Below are 6,644 nucleotides of genomic sequence, written 5' to 3'. Positions count from 1 at the left end.
TGTACATTTATAAATAATAATATAAACACTGGCATATACAGTACATTTAATATAACCACAATAAAAACCGACTGTATTTGTGAGGCTAGATATAATATTTTGTGACTTGCAGCATTATAATAGCGTCACTGCTGTGGATGAAGACTAATGACGGCCATGTGGATTCTGCAGACAGTAGGGGAAGGAAAAAGGCTTTGGCAAAATTACTAAAATCAATGCCTCTTCCTCTCCTCTCCTCCTCTCCTCATCCATCCTCTCTTCCTCTCCTCATCCCTCATCCCTCCTCTCTTCCTCTCTTCCTCTCCTCATCCCTCCTCATCCCTCATCCCTCCTCTCTTCCTCTCTTCCTCTCCTCATCCCTCCTCTCTTCTTCTCTTCCTCTCTTCTTCCTCTCCTCTCTTCCTCTCCTCATCCCTCCTTTCCTCCTCTCTTCCTCTCTTCCTCTCCTCCTCTCCTCTTCTCCTCCTCTCTTCCTCTCTTCCTCTCCTCATCCATCCTCTCTTCCTCTCCTCATCCCTCATCCCTCCTCTCTTCCTCTCTTCCTCTCCTCATCCCTCCTCATCCCTCATCCCTCCTCTCTTCCTCTCTTCCTCTCCTCATCCCTCCTCTCTTCTTCTCTTCCTCTCTTCTTCCGCTCCTCTCTTCCTCTCCTCATCCCTCCTCTCCTCCTCTCCTCCTCTCTTCCTCTCTTCCTCTCTTCCTCTCTTCCTCTCTTCCTCTCTTCCTCTCCTCATCCCTCCTCTCTTCCTCTCTTCCTCTCCTCCTCTCTTCCTCTCCTCATCCCTCCTCTCTTCTTCTCTTCCTCTCCTCCTCTCCTCATCCCTCCTCTCTTCCTCTCCTCATCCCTCCTCTCTTCCTCTCTTCCTCTCTTCCTCTCTTCCTCTCCTCTTCTCTTCCTCTCCTCATCCCTCCTCTCCTCCTCTCCTCCTCTCTTCCTCTCCTCATCCCTCCTCTCTTCCTCTCTTCCTCTCTTCCTCTCTTCCTCTCCTCATCCCTCCTCTCCTCCTCTCCTCCTCTCTTCCTCTCCTCATCCCTCCTCTCTTCCTCTCTTCCTCTCTTCCTCTCTTCCTCTCCTCATCCCTCTTCTCTTCCTCTCTTCCTCTCCTCCCTCTTCCTCTCCTCCTCTCCTCATCCCTCCTTCTTTCACTTCTTTCTGCAGGGATCCTCAGACTTCTGTGTGCCTCTGTAGGACAGACTGTACGATTCACTGGGGGCTCTACCCACAGATATTATCACCATCTTCAGTTCACATCTCCATCGGATGATAAGGACTTTATCTACAACTAATGCAAACTAACAAGAGACTATTATGAAATCTCTTCTTCAGATCAATAAATGTATTCTCCCTCCTCGTGGGTTGAGCTTATACTGTCATCATGATACCTACATAGGGATCCATTAACTTATAACCTCTTTCTCCACGTCCCAAACGGCACCCTATTCCCATAGGGCTCTGGTCAAAAGTACTGCACAATGAAGTGCACTATCGAGCCTCCTTAGTGACACTGATGACCTGCTCTTAGTTTCATGACTCTGAGTGAACCTAATTCTCCTAGAGTCCATATCTCTATAGGTACCTTATGACCACCAGTCAGTTAGACAAACGTGTATCGTTTTAGTACATTCATTATTATGTCATAATCATGTAGCTAGGTAACCCAATAACAACAGAGTAGTTAGCGGAGAGCTGGCCAATCAGATCAATGACCCTTCCTGACCCCTGGACACTGTTTATCCTCCCCCTCTAACCTCCCCTCCTTAGCTCGCTGTCTCCCCCTTCTCCCCCTTTAATTTACTCCTCCTCTATCCTAATCTCACTCCCCCCCACAATAACTGAATTGTTCTGTTTCCCATCACAATATTGTATAGTGAAACAATTCAGTTTGGGACCCAGGCTTGAGTACATTTACATTTTAGTCATTTAGCAGACACTCTTATCCAGAGCAACTTACAGTAGTGAGTACATACTTATTATTTTCTCCATACTGGTCCCCCATGGGAATCAAACCCTAAACCATGGCATTGCAAGCACCATGCTCTACCAACTGAGCCACATGGGACCCAGTACAAGGGCACCTCATGAGAAAAATGTTAGGAGAGATTGCGGAACACACAGAGACTAAAATGTTGTTTTAAAATCTATTAGCAAACCCAAACCAAAACAAGGGAAAGCATTATTGGGCTTGTCCTATAGCTCAGAGACTTCTAAAAGATCTAGATAAACAAGGCTGTTAAAGTTCTGGAGCTCAGAGACTTCTAAGAGATCTAGATAAACATGGCTGTTAAAGTTCTGGAGCTCAGAGACTTCTAAAAGATCTAGATAAACATGGCTGTTAATGTTCTGGAGCTCAGAGTCTTCTAAAATATCTAGATACATGAGGCTGGTAAAGTTCTGGAGCTCAGAGACTTCTAAAAGACCTAGATAAAAAAAGGCTGTTAAAGTTGTAGAGCTCAGAGACTCCTAAAATACCTAGATCAAAAGACTGTTAAAGTTCTGGAGCTCAGACTTCTAAAAGACCTAGATAAACAAGGCTGTTAAAGTTTTGGTGGTAATGGCTGCGTCTCAAATGGCCCCCTATTCCCTATACACAGTATTAGGTGCCAAGGAAGAGGGTGCCATTTGGGACGCCCTTATGTTTGACCTGTGGCTTCATTTCCCTTTCCCTTTTCCTGACCCTGGATTGGTCCACAGAAGCCAGGAGTTGTATGCATCCTTCTTACATAAGATCCAGCGCTAAAGAGCAGCAATTAGAGAACATCTGCTCGGCCCTCATTTTTATACTGCTTTCCTTCTCCGATTTCAAAGCCAGCTCCCAGGGTTTGGAAAAACAGATGCCTGTTGTTGTCAGAGTAGGAAATAAGCATTCTCTAAAGCATTCCACTCAAGGCAAGGATACAGTGTTACATGAAGAGGAATGACTTGAAGCAGGCAGCTTGGTGACAATGTTGTTCTTCTGAAGGAAAGACTGATTAAGTGATGATGGAGAGAAAGTAACTGTGGTGCTGAGGATTTAGAATATGTTGTGAGTGATGGACAACAATCATCAAAGACAGATAACCAACATGTCACAACAAGTGTAAAGAATATAAAAACATTATTCAGTTCAAATCACCCAACCAGCTCTCTCTCTCTCTCTCTCTCTCTCTCTCTCTCTCTCTCTCTCTCTCGCTCTCTCACTCTCTCTCTCAGACACACACACACACACCTATGCCCCAACAATTCCAAAATACTAAATTATACATGTGTACTGATGTCTCAGAATAGGTGACGGCCACATTTCAATATGAAGCGGATGTACTGTTGCTCTGAGGTGTGAATACGCAGCATGTTGCTCATTAAGGCTAAAGGCCGAGCTCTGTGCAAGGGCTTTCCATAATGACAGAACCTCTGGTCTTCTCAACCTCCCCCGGGACAGGGAAAGATAGGGAGGAGTTAAGGGGAAGGAAGGGTGAGAGAGGAGGCAGGGGGAGGATTGAGGGAGGGGAGGGACAGGAGAGAGAATGTGAAAGGAGGAGGCAGAGGGGAGGGACAGGAGCGAGACGCAGGGGGGAGTAATTTCAATTAGTGTGATTCCGCCACAACAAAAAACCCACCACCTCTCCCTCCACAGACTCAGCCTGGCTTGGAACAACTAATCAAATCAAGATTGTGTTTTTTTCAGACACGGCAGGTGGCTAGGAGAGGCGGACAGGAGGGGTGGGGTGTAGAGAGGGGAAGGGGAGATGTGTGGTGTCTGTAGCACATTAGTGGGAGGCTCTGGGATGTAATGTGTTTAACACTCAGGAGATATAAGGAGATAAGTGATGTACAGGTAGATGAACGCATGAGGATGAGGATGGTAGAAGGCTATATTGCCACTCCCATTTGCCTTCTCTTCAATCTAAGCCCTCAGGCCTAAAGGGAAGCGAAAGTCATTCCACTACCCAAGAATAGCAAAGCACCCTTTACTGGCTCAAACAGTCGACCAATCAGCCTGCTACCAACCCTTAGTAAACTTTTGGATAAAAAAACTTCTCAGATACAATGCTATTTCACAGTAAACAAATGATCAACTGACTTTCAGCATGCTTATAGGGAAGGGCATTCAACATGTACGGCACTTACACAAATGACTGATGATTGGCTGAAAGAAATTGATAATAAGAAGCTTGTGGGAGTTGTTTTGTTAGACTTCAGTGCAGCTTTTGACATTATCGATCATAATCTGCTGCTGGAAAAACGTGTGTTATGGCTTTACATCCCCTACTATATCGTGGCTCGAGAGTTACCTCTGTAGCTCAGCTGGTAGAGCACGGCGCTTGTAACACCAAGGTAGTGGGTTCGATCCCCGGGACCACCCATACACAAAAAATCAAAAATGTATGCACGCATGACTGTAAGTTGCTTTGGATAAAAGCGTCTGCTAAATGGCATATTATTATTATTATTATTATTATTAACAGAACACAGAGAGTGTACTTTAATGGAAGCCTCTCCAACATAATCTAGGTAGAGTCAGGCATTCCCCAGGGAAGCTGTCTAGGCCCCTTACTGTTTTCAATCTTTACTAATGACCTGCCACTGGCTCTGAGTAAAGCCTGTGTGTCTATGTATGCTGATGACTCAACATTTTACACGTCAGCTAGCACAGGAAGTGAAATCACTGCAACACTTAACAAAGAGCTGCTGTCAGTTTTAGAATGGGTGGCAAGTAATAAGATAGTACTAAATATTTCAAAAACTAAAAACATTGTATTTGGGACAGACCATTCACTAAACCCTAAACCTCAACTAAATCTTATAATGAATAATGTGGAAATAGAAAAACTCCTTGGTGTAACCCTGGATTGTAAACTGTCATGGTCAAAACATATTGATACAACAGTAGCTAAAGATGGGGGAGAGGTCTGTCCATAATAAAGAGCTGCTCTGCTTTCTTGACATTGCTATCAACAAAACAAGTCCTACAGGCCCTAGTTTTGTTGCACCTGGACTACTGTCTAGCTATATGGTTGCGTGCCACAAAGAGGGATATAGGTAAATTACAGTTGGCCCAGAACAGAGCAGCACGGCTGGCCCTTAAATGTACACAGAGAGCCAACATCAATAACATGCATGTCAATTTCTCCTGGCTCAAAGCAGAGGAGAGATTGACTGCATCAGTACTTGTCTTTTGTGAGAGGTATTGACATGTTGAAAGCACCAAGCTGTCTGTTCAAACGACTAGCACACAGCTCAGACACCCATGCATACCCCACAAGACATGATACCAGGGGTCTCTTCACAGTCCCCAAGTCCAGAACACACTCCGGGAAACATACAGTGCTATACAGAGCCATGACTACATGGAATTCTATTCCACATCAAGTAACTCCATGCAAGCAGTAAAATCGGATTTAAAAAACAGATAAAACTACAGCTTATGTGAACTGTGAACTGTGAAGAGTCACACACACACACAGACACGCATACGCACACACACGCTAGCACATGCACTCTACACACAGTACATTGTAATATTGTTGTATGGTGGTATCATACATTTTGTATTGTAGATATTTAGTGGTGTAATAATGTTATATAATGTATTTTTGTTGTTGTTGTTGTTTGTGTGATGTAACTGCCTTAATGTGTTGGACGCCAGGAAGTGTAGCTGCTGCCTTGGCAGTTAAATAAAAAATAATATGCCATTTAGCAGACGCTTTTATCCAAAGCGACTTACAGTCATGCGTGCATACATTTTTTTTGTGTATGGGTGGTCCCGGGGATCGAACCCACTACCTTGGCGTTACAAGCGCCGTGCTCTACCAGCTGAGCTACAGAGGACCACAGTTAATGGGGATCCATAATACATACAAAATGTGTGTGTGTGTGTGTGTGTGTGTGTGTGTGTGTGTGTGTGTGTGTGTGTGTGTGTGTGTGTGTGTGTGTGTGTGTGTGTGTGTGTGTGTGTGTGTGTGTGTGTGTGTGCGCATTGCAGGACAGTAAGCCTGTTGTAAAAGTCTGTTGAATATGGTTGAAAACAACTGTATTGACGAGGAAAATACTTACAGGTTTTCTCTCTCAGCTTGTCACTGGATCCTGTCCTAATGAATTAGCTTGTGTTCCTGACTGTTACGATTCCTCCCTCTACATAACAGAGTGGGCCATGTAACCTGAGTAGCTCTGCGGTGGAGACAGACAGACAGGACAGGGAATGGAGATTTGTGGTCTATGGGCCCTGGGGTGGATGGTCTCGGTGGCTTTGTAGTTCCCAGGTCTCAGCTTTTCTACAGTCACATCAAAGCATTAGGACCTGAGCAGGGCCAAGGGGGCTTAGTGAGGCCTGAGAAGGCATACTTCAGTCTGTGCCCCTTTAATGTTGGCTACTCCATTTCTCTAAACTGACAGGCAGGCAGTCTGCATTTGATTGGGTCAGTGGAAATTGAATTACTAGAACGAGCACTCCCAATCATGTATAAATTCATGGTAGTCTGAGGGGCTTTGCCTGTTCTAGTAATTATATTTATATGGTTGGTCTGGAACTCAATTCCTAGCCCTAATTACAGGTCTACAGAGCAACAAAGAGATCACAGTGGGTCTCAAATGGCACCCTATTCCCTATATAGTGCACTACTTACTGCCCTCTGGGCCCTGGTCGAAATTAGTGCACTATATAGGAAAT

The sequence above is a fragment of the Coregonus lavaretus genome, assembly GCF_964263955.1.
Source record: "Coregonus lavaretus genome assembly, chromosome: 27".
Lineage (NCBI taxonomy): Eukaryota > Metazoa > Chordata > Actinopteri > Salmoniformes > Salmonidae > Coregonus > Coregonus lavaretus.
This window is presented reverse-complemented; position numbering follows the sequence as displayed.